At 35.7% G+C, this 16,136-nt stretch overlaps 1 protein-coding gene across 19 annotated transcripts in view; it reads right to left on the bottom strand.

Annotated features, from left to right (window-relative positions):
• Positions 1 to 16,136, bottom strand: part of KrT95D (phosphofurin acidic cluster sorting protein KrT95D) — a 327,318-nt gene that overhangs the window by 297,487 nt on the left and 13,695 nt on the right. For 5 of the 19 annotated variants that reach the window (XM_073960282.1, XM_073960278.1, XM_073960301.1 and 2 more), the window contains exon 1: positions 352 to 535. The exons of 13 other annotated variants lie outside the window; for them this stretch is intronic. The gene's annotated coding sequence lies outside the window, so the exon portion shown is untranslated. Of the gene's footprint in view, positions 1 to 351; positions 537 to 16,136 lie in introns of those variants that run through there. One more of the 19 variants, XM_073960288.1, reaches the window with a different exon arrangement.

The raw sequence follows: 16,136 nt of genomic DNA, 5'->3' as shown, positions 1-16,136 counted from the left end.
TACCCATCTGTTGTTGTGATTTGCGGTTTCCAACCACTAGGTATTTGTATATGGAACGTGTTAATGTAGGTAATGTATATTTACGTTAAACACTTATTTTTTTGTTTTGTATTTATTTAAATGACACACATAAATGTAGACCCTCTTCAAAAGAAATCGCAAGTTTTTTTGCTATGAATATTCAAAGAACAAACACACATACAAACGGACAACCAAACAATAATTGCTAAGCATAATTATGAATCATTTTGGTGGTAGCTGAAATTTATTAGTTTTCACAAACAAACACTTTGCTGCGAAGAAATACAAATAAACATTTATGGAATTTTAAATAAATTAATTTTTTCTCACATTATTTTCACACAATATTTGAGAAGAAAATATTTTGCAAAAAAAAACTAGATTGATATGTATGTATTTCCACAAAAAAAGAACAAAAATTAATGCAAAAAAAGAGTGGTAGCAACGCGAAGACGACGACCTACAATTCTCAATTGCGCGTTAATGCTACCTTTGCCGACACGTTACTGTTGTGTGTGCTGCTACATAGCCCCACATTGGAGCTGTTTGATGTTCGTAACACGAAACGTGTGGGAGATGTTTGAAATTTGTGGTGCGGTGGGGTGGCGATGGCTACAGTGTTGTTGACGACTGCCTATTATTGTTATTGTTTTCATTTCGGTCGGTTCGGTCTGTTGCTCCATTGTCCATGTGTATCCCCCAATATAAAAGAACAATAACAACCACTCACAAAAAAGGTATGCATGGAAACTACTATTCTCAATTTAAACTAAAACACAACAGCTTGCCCCATAATCTACGTCAATTTGCAAAACAAAAGAACAAAAAACAACTCAAATGTGTCGTCTCCCCGGCTTTGCTCTGTATTGTTTTGTTGTTCTGAAAGTAGCGAACAGATACATACATTGAAAGAGAGATGCAGAGAGAGAGAGAGAGAATGTTACATTTTGCAAGCACCCAAACAAACATTGCCCCACATGCAATGGGGAGATTCAATGTTATTAACATTGGGGTGGGAGAGAAAAAGAGAAAAGTGAATTCCGAATTGGGGCTTCGGAAAATAAACAAAAATCAACAGAAAAACAAGTAGAGATAGGTACAATATTGAAGAGTTGCCAAACTATATTTCTAAGGTCATCTGGAGCTATATAAGCGTGGATTTTTAAACAATATTTCTAAGCTCATCTGGAGCTCTATAAGCGTGGATTTTTAAACAATATTTCTAAGCTCATCTGGAGCTCTGTAAGAGTGTATATTCAAACAATATTTCTAAGCTCATCTGGAGCTCTATAAGCGTGGATTTTTAAACAATATTTCTAAGCTCATCTGGAGCTATATAGAGTGTGAATTTTTAAACAATATTTCAAAGCTCATCTCGAGCTCTATAAGCGTGGATTTTTAAACAATGTTTTTAATTCATCTGGAGCTCTATAAGAGTGTATTTTTAAACAATATTTCTAATCTCATCTGGAGCTCTGTAAGAGTGTATATTCAAACAATATTTCTAAGCTCATCTGGAGCTCTATAAGCGTGGATTTTTAAACAATATTTCTAAGCTCATTTGGAGCTCTATAAGCGTGGATTTTTAAACAATATTTCTAAGCTTATCTGGCGCTCTATAGGCGTGTATTTTTCAACAATATTTCTAAGCTCATCTGGAACTCCATAAGCGTGGATTTTTCAACAATATTTCTAAACTCATCTGGAGCTCTATAAGCGTGGATTTTTAAAAAAATATTTCTAAGCTCATCTGGAGCTCTATAGGCGTGTATTTTTAAACAATATTTCTAACCTCATCTGGAGCTCTGCAAGCGCGTATTTTTAAACAATTTTTCTGTAGTCATCTGGAGCCATATAAAGCGAGAATTTTTAAACAATATTCCTAAGGTAATCTGGAGTTCTATAAGGCGAGGACTTTTAAACAGTATTGCTAAGCTCATCTGGAGCTCTATAAACGTGGATTTTTAAACAATATTTCTAAGCTCATCTGGAGCTATATAAGCGTGGATTTTTAAACAATTTTTCTATAGTCATCTGGAGCCCTATAAAGCGAGAATTTTTAAACAATATTTCCAATCTCACCTGGAACCCCATAAAGCGACGATTTTTAAACAATATTTCTAAGGTAATCTGGACTTCTATAAGGCGAGGACTTTTAAACAATATTTCTAATCTCATCTGAAGCTCTATAAGCGTGGATTTTTAAACAATATTTCTAACCTCATCTGGAGCTCTATAAGCGTGGATTTTTAAACAATATTTCTAACCTCATCTGGAGCGCTATAAGCGTGGATTTTTAAACAATATTTCCAAGCTTATCTGGAGCTCTATAAGGCGAGGACTTTTAAACAATATTTCTAAGGTAATCTGGAGTTCTATAAGGCGAGGACTTTTAAACAATATTTCTAATCTCATCTGAAGCTCTATAAGCGTGATTTTTAAACAATATTTCTAACCTCATCTGGAGCTCTATAAGCGTGGATTTTTAAACAATATTTCCAAGCTTATCTGGAGCTCTATAAGGCGAGGACTTTTAAACAATATTTCTAAGGTAATCTGGAGTTCTATAAGGCGAGGACTTTTAAACAATATTTCTAATCTCATCTGAAGCTCTATAAGCGTGATTTTTAAACAATATTTCTAACCTCATCTGGAGCACTATAAGCGTGGATTTTTAAACAATATTTCCAAGCTCATCTGGAGCTATATAAGCGTGGATTTTGAAACAATGTTTCTAAGCTCATCTGGAGCTATATAAGCGTGGATTTTTAAACAATATTTCTATGCTCATCTGAAGCTCTATAAGCGTGGATTTTTAAACAATATTTCTAACCTCATCTGGAGCTCTATAAGCGTGGATTTTTAAACAATATTTCTAACCTCATCTGGAGCTCTATAAGCGTGGATTTTTAAACAATATTTCTAACCTCATCTGGAGCTCTATAAGCGTGGATTTTTAAACAATATTTGTAACCTCATCTGGAGCTCTATAAGCGTGGATTTTTAAACAATATTTCTAAGCTCATCTGGGGCTATATAAGCGTGGATTTTAAAACAATATTTCTAACCTCATCTGGAGCTCTATAAGCGTGGATTTTTAAACAATATTTCTAACCTCATCTGGAGCTCTATAAGCGTGGATTTTTAAACAATATTTCTAACCTCATCTGGAGCTCTATAAGGGTGGATTTTTAAACAATATTTCTAAGCTCATCTGGAGCTCTATAAACGTGGATTTTTCAACAATATTTCTAAGCTCATCTGGAACTCTATAAGCGTGGATTTTTAAACAATGTTTCTAAGCTCATCTGGAACTCTATAAGCGTGGATTTTTAAACAATATTTCTAAGCTCATCTGGAACTCTATAAGCGTGGATTTTTAAACAATATTTCTAAGCTCATCTGGAACTCTATAAGCGTGGATTTTTAAACAATATTTCTAAGCTCATCTGGAACTCTATAAGCGTGGATTTTTAAACAATATTTCTAAGCTCATCTGGAACTCTATAAGCGCGGATTTTTAAACAATATTTCTAAGCTCATCTGGAACTCTATAAGCGTGGATTTTTAAACAATATTTCTAAGCTCATCTGGAACTCTATAAGCGTGGATTTTTAAACAATATTTTTAAGCTCATCTGGAGATCTTTAAACGTGGATTTTTAAACAATATTTCTAAGCTCATCCTAAGCTCTATGAGCGTGGATTTTTAAACAATATTTCTAAGCTCATCTGGAGCTCTATAAGCGTGGATTTTAAAACAATATTTCTAACCTCATCTGGAGCTCTATAAGCGTGGATTTTTAAACAATATTTCTAACCTCATCTGGAGCTCTATAAGCGTGGATTTTTAAACAATATTTCTAACCTCATCTGGAGCTCTATAAGGGTGGATTTTTAAACAATATTTCTAAGCTCATCTGGAGCTCTATAAACGTGGATTTTTCAACAATATTTCTAAGCTCATCTGGAACTCTATAAGCGTGGATTTTTAAACAATATTTCTAACCTCATCTGGAGCTCTATAAGGGTGGATTTTTAAACAATATTTCTAAGCTCATCTGGAGCTCTATAAACGTGGATTTTTCAACAATATTTCTAAGCTCATCTGGAACTCTATAAGCGTGGATTTTTAAACAATATTTCTAAGCTCATCTGGAACTCTATAAGCGTGGATTTTTAAACAATATTTCTAAGCTCATCTGGAACTCTATAAGCGTGGATTTTTAAACAATATTTCTAAGCCTATCTGGAACTCTATAAGCGTGGATTTTTAAACAATATTTCTAAGCTCATCTGGAGCTCTATAGGCGTGTATTCTTCAACAATATTTCTAAGCTCATCTGGAGCTCTATAAGCGTGGATTTTTTAACAATATTTCTAAGCTCATCCTAAGCTCTATAAGCGTGGATTTTTTAACAATATTTCTAAGCTCATCCTAAGCTCTATAAAAGTGGATTTTTCAACAATATTTCTATGCTCATCTGGAGCTCTACAAGCGTGGATTTTTAAACAATATTTCTAAGCTCATCTGGAACTCTATAAGCGTGGATTTTTAAACAATATTTCTAAGCTCATCTGGAACTCTATAAGCGTGGATTTTTAAACAATATTTCTAAGCTCATCTGGAACTCTATAAGCGTGGATTTTTAAACAATATTTCAAAGCTCACCTGGAGCTCTATAGGCGTGTATTCTTCAACAATATTTCTAAGCTCATCTGGAGCTCTATAAGCGTGGATTTTTAAACAATATTTCTAAGCTCATCCTAAGCTCCATAAGCGTGGATTTTTAACAATATTTCTAAGGTCATCTGGAGCTCTATAAGCGTGGATTTTTAAACAATATTTCTAAGCTCATCTGGAGCTCTATAAGCGCGCATTTTTAAACAATATTTCTAAGCACATCTGGAGCTCTATAAACGTGGATTTTTCAACAATATTTCTAAGCTCATCTGGAGCTCTATAAGCGTGGATTTTTAAACAATATTTCTAAGCTCATCTGGAGCTCTATAAGCGTGGATTTTTAAACAATATTTCTAAGCTCATCTGCGCGCATTTTTAAACAATATTTCTAAGCACATCTGGAGCTCTATAAGCGCGCATTTTTAAACAATATGTCTAAGCTCATCTGGAGCTCTATAAGCGTGGATTATTAAACAATATTTCTTAGCTCATCTGGAGCTCTAAAAGCATGGATTTTAGACAATATTTCTAAGCTCATCTGGAGCTCTATAAGCGTGGATTTTTAAACAATACTTCCAAGCTCATCTGGAGCTCTATAAGCGTGCATTTTTAAACAATATTTCCAAGCTCATCTGGAGCTCTATAAGCGTGCATTTTTAAACAATATTTCCAAGCTCAGCTGGAGCTCTATAGGCGTGTATTTTTTCAACTATATTTCTAAGCTCATCTGAAACTCTAGAAGCGTGGATTTTTCAACAATATCTCTAAAGTTCATCTGGAGCTCTACAAGCGTAGATTTTTAAACAATATTTCTAAGCTCATCTGGAGCTCTATAAGCGTGGATTTTTAAACAATATTTCTAACCTCATCTGGAGCTCTATAAGCGTGGATTTTTAAACAATATTTCTAACCTCATCTGGAGCTCTATAAGGGTGGATTTTTAAACAATATTTCTAAGCTCATCTGGAGCTCTATAAACGTGGATTTTTCAACAATATTTCTAAGCTCATCTGGAACTCTATAAGCGTGGATTTTTAAACAATGTTTCTAAGCTCATCTAGAACTCTATAAGCGTGGATTTTTAAACAATATTTCTAAGCTCATCTGGAACTCTATAAGCGTGGATTTTTAAACAATATTTCTAAGCTCATCTGGAACTCTATAAGCGTGGATTTTTAAACAATATTTCTAAGCTCATCTGGAACTCTATAAGCGTGGATTATTAAACAATTTTTCTAAGCTCATCTGGAACTCTATAAGCGTGGATTTTTAAACAATATTTCTAAGCTCATCTGGAACTCTATAAGCGCGGATTTTTAAACAATATTTCTAAGCTCATCTGGAACTCTATAAGCGCGGATTTTTAAACAATATTTCTAAGCTCATCTGGAACTCTATAAGCGTGGATTTTTAAACAATATTTCTAACCTCATCTGGAGCTCTATAAGCGTGGATTTTTAAACAATATTTCTAACCTCATCTGGAGCTCTATAAGCGTGGATTTTTAAACAATATTTCTAAGCTCATCTGGAGCTCTATAAACGTGGATTTTTAAACAATATTTCTAAGCTCATCTGGAACTCTATAAGCGTGGATTTTTAAACAATATTTCTAACCTCATCTGGAGCTCTATAAGGGTGGATTTTTAAACAATATTTCTAAGCTCATCTGGAGCTCTATAAACGTGGATTTTTCAACAATATTTCTAAGCTCATCTGGAACTCTATAAGCGCGGATTTTTAAACAATATTTCTAAGCTCATCTGGAACTCTATAAGCGTGGATTTTTAAACAATATTTCTAAGCTCATCTGGAACTCTATAAGCGTGGATTTTTAAACAATATTTCTAACCTCATCTGGAACTCTATAAGCGTGGATTTTTAAACAATATTTCTAACCTCATCTGGAGCTCTATAAGCGTGGATTTTTAAACAATATTTCTAAGCTCATCTGGAGCTCTATAAACGTGGATTTTTCAACAATATTTCTAAGCTCATCTGGAACTCTATAAGCGTGGATTTTTAAACAATATTTCTAACCTCTTCTGGAGCTCTATAAGGGTGGATTTTTAAACAATATTTCTAAGCTCATCTGGAGCTCTATAAACGTGGATTTTTCAACAATATTTCTAAGCTCATCTGGAACTCTATAAGCGTGGATTTTTAAACAATATTTCTAAGCTCATCTGGAACTCTATAAGCGTGGATTTTTAAACAATATTTCTAAGCTCATCTGGAACTCTATAAGCGTGGATTTTTAAACAATATTTCTAAGCCTATCTGGAACTCTATAAGCGTGGATTTTTAAACAATATTTCTAAGCTCATCTGGAGCTCTATAGGCGTGTATTCTTCAACAATATTTCTAAGCTCATCTGGAGCTCTATAAGCGTGGATTTTTTAACAATATTTCTAAGCTCATCCTAAGCTCTATAAAAGTGGATTTTTCAACAATATTTCTAAGCTCATCCTAAGCTCTATAAAAGTGGATTTTTCAACAATATTTCTATGCTCATCTGAAGCTCTACAAGCGTGGATTTTTAAACAATATTTCTAAGCTCATCTGGAACTCTATAAGCGTGGATTTTTAAACAATATTTCTAAGCTCATCTGGAACTCTATAAGCGTGGATTTTTAAACAATATTTCTAAGCTCATCTGGAACTCTATAAGCGTGGATTTTTAAACAATATTTCTAAGCTCATCTGGAACTCTATAAGCGTGGATTTTTAAACAATATTTCTAAGCTCACCTGGAGCTCTATAGGCGTGTATTCTTCAACAATATTTCTAAGCTCATCTGGAGCTCTATAAGCGTGGATTTTTTAACAATATTTCTAAGCTCATCCTAAGCTCTATAAAAGTGGATTTTTCAACAATATTTCTAAGCTCATCTGGAGCTCTATAAGCGTGGATTTTTTAACAATATTTCTAAGCTCATCCTAAGCTCTATAAAGTGGATTTTTCAACAATATTTCTAAGCTCATCTGGAGCTCTATAAGCGTGGATTTTTAAACAATATTTCTAAGCTCATCCTAAGCTCCATAAGCTGGATTTTTAACAATATTTCTAAGGTCATCTGGAGCTCTATAAGCGTGGATTTTTAAACAATATTTCTAAGCTCATCTGGAGCTCTATAAGCGCGCATTTTTAAACAATATTTCTAAGCACATCTGGAGCTCTATAAACGTGGATTTTTCAACAATATTTCTAAGCTCATCTGGAGCTCTATAAGCGTGGATTTTTAAACAATATTTCTAAGCTCATCTGGAGCTCTATAAGCGCGCATTTTTAAACAATATGTCTAAGCTCATCTGGAGCTCTATAAGCGTGGATTATTAAACAATATTTCTTAGCTCATCTGGAGCTCTAAAAGCATGGATTTTAGACAATATTTCTAAGCTCATCTGGAGCTCTATAAGCGTGGATTTTTAAACAATACTTCCAAGCTCATCTGGAGCTCTATAAGCGTGCATTTTTAAACAATATTTCCAAGCTCATCTGGAGCTCTATAAGCGTGCATTTTTAAACAATATTTCCAAGCTCAGCTGGAGCTCTATAGGCGTGTATTTTTTCAACTATATTTCTAAGCTCATCTGAAACTCTAGAAGCGTGGATTTTTCAACAATATCTCTAAAGTTCATCTGGAGCTCTACAAGCGTAGATTTTTAAACAATATTTCTAAGCTCATCTGGAACTCTATAAGCGTGGATTTTTAAACAATATTTCTAAGCTCATCTGGAGCTCTATAAGCGTGGATTTTTAAACAATATTTCTAAGCTCATCTGGAGCTCTATAAGCGTGGATTTTTAAACAATATTTCTAAGCTCATCTGGAGCTCCATAAGCGTGCATTTTTAAACAATATTTCTAAGCACATCTGGAGCTATATAAACGTGGATTTTTCAACAATATTTCTAAGCACATCTGGAGCTCTATAAGCGTGGATTTTAAACAATATTTCTATAGTCATCTGGAGCCCTATAAAGCGAGAATTTTTAAACAATACTTCTAAGCTCATCTGTAAACCTATAAAGCGAGAATTTTTAAACAATATTTCTAAGGTAATCTGGAGTTCTATAAGGCGAGCACTTTTAAACAATATTGCTAATGTCATCTGGGGCTCTATAAGCGTGAATGGTTAAACAATATTTCTATGCTCATATGGACCGATGCGGGGGCTTATAGCCGAAATGTCCTTCACTTAATATTCTGGAAATGTTGAATGGGGAAATATTGAGCGACCAAAGGTTATCTACGTGGTGATCTCCTACGTAGTGATCACCTACGAATTAGAGATCCGCTATCGCCGGGGAGCCAGACGAACGCGTGCCTATCGGTGTTCCAATGTTTGCAGTTAGGTTACTAACTGTATTAGAACGGAGCCTCGTTAGACATAATTGTGACGTTCTTGTCATGGTACTGGAGGGCTATACAATGAAAAACCCCCACTTCCCGTTAATATATGACGTGTGGATCTAACTATTAAAAACATAAAAACCAAAAGCAAATGATAATGATACGGTAAATAATTTTGGAAAAACCATGATTGGAGAAACCCAGGTTTAAGGGACCGAAGTTTCAGTAGGGGGGGCCAAGTGGCAACCAGTAGAGAAGTTGTCAGAAGTAGTCCGGCTAAACAAAGCAGGCAACTTCTAGCTCTACTGGAGCTGATCAGGGTAGCTTTTTTATGGTGAGGCCGACGAGCTCTATACTATAGACCTTCCAGCAACTGTAGTCGTCAACAAATAACCCCTTTGAAGCCAGGGAAACGATAGACCTGTCCTCCAGAAACAGAACGCTGCTGAGGTTCCATCCCCAACCAACAGTTTTGCCGATGACGTCCCCACCCCTTAAATTAGCTCTGCAAATAGGTTGGCTAAAGATGAGAGGGTGTACCGTAGATCCATGCACTTCCTCAGGAAGTACAACAGCAGCGAACCCTCATCTATCTAGATAAGAGAGTCAAAACTAATCAGACAAATTTGAAAGTACTCAACCTGACTTGCCCAAGACAAAACTTCCTAAGAGAAGCTCTCTCTCATCTCGATGACCGAAGAGGGAAAATCAATGTCAATATCGATTCCCATAACACCCAAAGACCAAACCAGGAGCGATGTTGACGTGACTCATAAACGATTCAATCTTTCGAACACAGCAGCATTTTCTAAAAGAGGCCCTACCAACGCCCAGACTACACAACCCTCAAAGTCGGAGGATGCCAAGTCAAAGGGGATGAATGTAAAGATGTTGAGCCGAGAATGCCGCAGACTATGAAGTCTGACCGGAAACCGGCTCTGTGTCTGGGCGTTTTGCTCCTACTAAAACCAACATTTCTTTATCAAAGTTGAAGGGAGTTAGATCAACGGAGGTATCACCCCAAAGCTAAAAAACCAACCCGAACCTGGGCCCCAAACGTTCCATCTATTATGTCTGTTACCAAAAAACTGAAACAGAAACAGTTCCACTCCTAAGACAGCCTCACAAGTTAATCTGAGCTTCAAGGCGAACTTCGAATAGCAGTCATCGACAGATCTGATCCAGGTGACAAAATCGGTGATTACCTATGGTTCCTTATCAACAAAGATCGTCTGTGTGAAATTGTGTTCTCGGGCGATGGGAACCTTCCAAACACCCGCAGTTTGGTAGCACCTACAGTTTTGACTGCCGATTATTGGGAAATATCGATTGCAGTCAAACTGTCCAACAACCACAAACAATTTTGTGGTTGCCTAATGCAATTTTCTATTCAATTTTAAACAAAATCGTATCAGCCAGCTTTGCTGCAGAGATATACCCTCAGCCACAAGATTCGATTAAAGCGCAAAAGTGTTGAAATTTTGCGGAGGAGGTACTTGAAAGAATGAATGCTCCAAAACAGTCCATCTTGGAACTGGATCTAATTTTGGGAGTAATTCGTTTTGATAGTTATAGAGCCAACCGTGACTTTAGTTGGTCGCTTTAATTTTTTTTTTTTTTTTTTGTGCTATGACCTATTGAGCTATGACCCATTGTCGTTTGGAAGAAATTTTACGATGGCCAATGTTTTCTTGTTGTTATAGCAGCTAAAATTAAAATATAAATATCTATCCAGTGATGGCATCTCTATTGCTATCCAGCAAATTTACATTAAAGATTTTTTTATTAAAAATCTCCAAAGAGAGAAATTGTGGCTCTATAAAATGAATTCCTACTGTTATCATTTTTACTCTCAACAATTTCGAATAAGCAACTCTCCGTGCGTGGAGCAATACATAAATGTTATTGCAATTGGTTGCACAATGACATTTTAGCATAATTTACTATTGAGTGCATCATTTTATGTACAAATGAATGTATTTATGTATGTAGGATACGTACATGGATGGTATATATCTGAATGTATCTGAAAAAAGAGTGCATGAATCTCTAGTTTATTTGGCACATACTAGAGTAGTATCTAGGTACATACATATCTACATTTCATCCATTTAAAATTTCAAATGTGGTGGTTGTTGCTCTTGGGCTCGTTTTTCGTTGTAGGCATTTGACACAATCTACGCAAATATGTAGTTTGAATGTAGAAAGCTATGGAATGGTGCAGCTTTTGTATGTGTAACATACACCATACCATTCATATTTGTGCTAAAATAGTACAACATAAAATGTATATTCCATTTGGTATCTGGAAAATGATGTGTAGAGCGGTGAAAATTTTAACACCCACTTAAAGAAAATGTTTGCCATTATTTTTGGTTATTACAACGATTAAACTCTTCCGGTAGAAATGAGATACATTATAAAACTGAACTAAGTGCCAAAAATGAAAAGATAAACATTACTTTGTAGTTAAATAAGAGGGTTTACCACAAGATTGGAAGAAAATGTTAAATATTTACTATAAATATTCTTTAAATAAGTTAAATATCTACAAAGCGCTTTTCGATGATATCTTGAATTTGGTTATGTACGTAGCTGCATAATCAACATTTTTGAGGAGCGGGACTTGCAATCTGATTTTTTTCATTTTTTTCTCATAAAACAATACTTTAAATCTAAGGGTATAATCGAATTGGGTTGTAAAAACTAATATAGAATTATCGTAATATGAAATTTATACAAAAATGTGGGTTATAATGTAACTACTCGTAGAGAGCGGAATCCTATGCAAGTGCGTATATGGTTAGGGTGGTGGTAGGGAAAATCTTATTAGACAGAAAATCGTTTTGTCACAAAATAAAACGAGTTAGGCCCAGACATTTTTGCATATATGCAAAAGTGCATATTTTGACATATTTTTATATGCAAAAATATATACAAGGATTTGTGGTCAAAATATCCCACCGAAATGGCTGAAATTTGCTATAAAGTCTTCGTTAGGGGTATGCAACTTTACATCTGTTGTCCGTATGAGTCCACGTCTTCATATAGCCCTCATAGAACGGTACCTCCAGATCCTCGTTATTTGGAAGGTTGTGGCCTCATTGTCCCACCGAAATGACTGAAATTTGGCATTTAGTCTTCGTTGGGGGTATAATACTTTCCACCTGAAATTTGTCGGTATAGGTCCACGTCTTCATATAGCCCCCATAGAACGGTACCTCCCGATTTTCGGTATTTTGAAGGTTGTGGCCTCATTATCCCACCGACATGACTGAAATTTGGCATTTAGTCTTCGTTGGGGGTATAATAATTTCCACCTGAAATTTGTCGGTATAGGTCCACGTCTTCATATAGCCCCCATAGAACGGTACCTCCCGATTTTCGGTATTTTGAAGGTTGTGGCCTCATTATCCCACCGACATGACTGAAATTTGGCATTTAGTCTTCGTTGGGGGTATAATAATTTCCACCTGAAATTTGTCGGTATAGGTCCACGTCTTCATATAGCCCCCATAGAACGGTACCTCCCGATTTTCGGTATTTTGAAGGTTGTGGCCTCATTATGGATGTTGTGGCCTCAATATCCCGCCGAAATGACTGAAATTTGGTATTAAGTCTTCCTTGAGGGTAAAAAAACTTTCCACCTAAAACTTGTCGGTTGAGGTTCAGGCCTTCATATAGCCCCCATAGAACGATACCTCCCGATTTTCGGTATTTTGAAGGTTGAGGTTGTGGTTATACATTTCTCAATTTTATTGACTTGTCTGAATAGAATTTTAAACAGAAAAATTGTTCACACAAACATTTTTGTACCTATTACTGAAATATTTGTTGCATAAGAAAATATGTAAAATGCATAAATTATGCAAAATGCATAACTTTTGCATATGTCATATTTTTCGATTGCAATTTAATCACAAGACAGAAATATTGCCAGTCCCAAACTTTGACATGAATCGGACCAAAAATAGGAGTTGCATAAAATTCCGCTGTCTAGTTATAACCAGAATTTTGGAGTCGAGCCATTTTTGATTCGACTCCGACTCAGGACTCCGGAGTAGTTTTTTTCACTACTCCGGCTCCGGAGTCGTCTCCGAGGATAATGTCCAATATTACTCAAAATTAATAAAATATACAAAAGTTTTTAATTTTTTCTTATATGTTTGTTAGAATATAATACACAACCGCATTGCTTCTGCTGTATCTTTCAGTGAAAAGAAGCAAATTTTTCAAATTAGAAAGGTTCGTTCATTCATTCATTTGATAAATTTAAAAATTTTTGGCCGGTGTCGGAGATGAGTTAGTTTTTTCTACCCAGACTCCGACTCCAGCAAAATTGCTTGACTCCGACTCCGAAACTCTGAAGAGATGCAACATCAGAGCCGGTGTATGTGAATTGTGGGCTACGGTTAAATCAATCTCTGTGATGGTGCCGCTTGACTTATCAAATGCCTTTGATACTGTCAGGCAGTCCACGCTGTTTGAGGACATTGAGCAGACAACCGTCCGGCCAAGCTTAAAACGTGCGATAATCAATTATATGTGGGAACACCAGTCGTACGTGGAATTCAGGAACAAGAAGTCCAAGCCCCGTATAGAGAATAAGGGACTTCCCCAAGGTGGGGTGATATCTCCGGAACTGTTCAATGATGATTGCACGATCCTGGTACGTCCTATTTTACTGATCTTACCAACTTTTTCCACTTGTGGAATATGCAGATATCCGCCACTAAATGTACGGCCACTCTCTTTACCACATTGACGGCGCAAGTGAGAAGAGAGTTGAATGTCGTGGTCAACGGTAGCGGAATTCCGACCACAAACTGCCTTAAAATTCTAGGGGTCACATTCGACACTATGTTAACGTCGTCCGCGCATGTCGCAGCTATCTGCGACAAACTGAAAAATAGGAACAAGGTCCTCAAGTCCCTAGCCGGCCCTAACCGGTAAATAATACTAATTACTTGAGTAAAATCTATAAAAAAAAGATATATTTAATTGCTAGTATTTTTTCTGAAATGGCATTGTGTAAGCGTTTATCTGGCTGCGAACGGAATTTCATAGATTCTCTCTTCTTATCCATGTCCATCTCATTCCAACAGAAAAATTACAAGATTATTAAACCGCTCAGAATGTGCAATAAGAAATTATTTACGAAAAGGCAAACAATATGTCGTAAAACCTCCAACAAGAGGCAACTCAAAACTAAGTTTGAGGGAGAAAGGACGAATTCGCAAGGAGGCTACTGAAAATCGACTATCCTCCCGCAAAATAAAAGATAAGTTGGAGTTGTAACCAGCAGAACTACACTATGCAACTCAGAAAATGCAAACAACTTCTAGTATGCATTTTTCGAAAGTACATATATAGACTATAAAAACCCTAGTAGGGTTTTGTCCTGTCAGATCCGGTTCGGATTTTATGGCCTCATCTAACCGGGCTAAATCTACACTTTTTTGCATTTATCAGGCCTTTATCTCAAAAACGGATAGGAATTTGGGCTTACTGTCTTTAGCAATATTGTAGCCCTAAACTAGTAGAACTTATCTTTAGAAAAAAAAAAACACATAAGAAAAACTCCATCTAGGGCATCAAAATCTATAAAATATAAAAAATGTTACATAATTGCTGAAATTCTGGTCAGTATCGGCTAAACTATTGGGAGTTGAACCAAGCAACTTTTTGCAAAAATCTTCCAAATAAAGTTCTCAACAATTCTTTAGAACATTCTGAAACTCTAAACTGCTTACCTCATGTTGTTTTAGCGGTATTTTGCATCCTATCTTTTACAACACGTATTTAAAACACAGTTCACAACAACAGTTTATTCTCGCATTTCGGATTTCACTACATTATTGACATTTTTATTAAATGTTCGTTGAAAAATGTACTAAAAACAATGGCATAGAGGCATTTTACAACAATGACATGTTCTGTGTATTACATACCAAGGAATATTTTTCCAAAAGAAAATGTTCACAGAAAATTAACAGTTTTGGAGATACAGTACGAAATGTATAAAAATTGTGGAATTTTTGCATATATTTTGAAATTTGAGGCAATAAATGTAGTTTTTCGAGTTCATTATTTCTCCAAATATTTTATTCTTGTCCTTATCTACAAATTTGCTTCAGGGATCAAAAGAAGATTCTCATTGGTTTCAGAGATATAGCCCCGAATTTCTTTAAAAACCCAATATTTAACCATGTTTAGATGGGGCCATAAAATCCGAGCTGGATCTGTCACAACAAAACCCAACTAGGATTTATTGTCGCATGGGTCTGTACTTTCAAAAAATCATCAGTTCGAATTGTTTGCACAAGATCATCAAAATGTTGCACAGTTCTATTCAACGGTATTTAAAGTCAACACCACATATAAGATGGACAAAATTAAAGAGTAAACCAAGATTATCACAGGCCCAAAAAGAGAAAAGATTGGAGTTTGCCAAAGTGCATATGTCTTGGACAAATGAATGGAAGTATGTTATCTTTTCCGACGAGAAAAAGTTCAATTTAGATGGTCCTGACAGTTGTAGCAGCTTTTGGCACGATTTAAGCAAAAATAATGTAGTTAGGTCCAAGCGCAATTTCGTAGGAGGAAGCCTTATGGTTTGGGGTGCCTTTTCTTATGCATATAAGTTACCAATATGTGCTGATATCACATCTTGATGAAAATGTGGGCGAAGAAGTCATTTTCCAGCAAGGCAATGCTCCTATCCATGTATCCAGGAAAACTAAAGCATGGTTTTCGGACAAAAACATCAATGTATAACTATGGCCGGCTTGCAGTCCCGATAGCAATCCAATTGAAACCCTTGCTGCTAAAGTTTACGAGGGTGGAAGGCAGTTTGCTACCGTTGCTGACTTGAAGTACACGATCACGGAGTGTTGGTCTGACATAAGCTTCACAACCATCCGAAACTTGGTAGAGTCAATGCCAAAACTAAACTTTTCCGTCATACAGAATAAGGGGGGACATACTAAATATTAATTTAATATAAAACTTGGCTTAAACCTTTTTTAGAACACTAGAATGCAGTGCGCTTAAACGAATTTCTCTACACTTTTTTAGT

Source organism: Musca autumnalis, unplaced genomic scaffold, assembly GCF_047663935.1.
Source record: "Musca autumnalis isolate F117 unplaced genomic scaffold, ASM4766393v1 scaffold_1, whole genome shotgun sequence".
Classification (NCBI taxonomy): Eukaryota; Metazoa; Arthropoda; class Insecta; order Diptera; family Muscidae; genus Musca; species Musca autumnalis.
The sequence above is the reverse complement of the archived record's forward strand: the minus strand, read 5'-3'. Positions and strand labels throughout refer to the sequence as shown.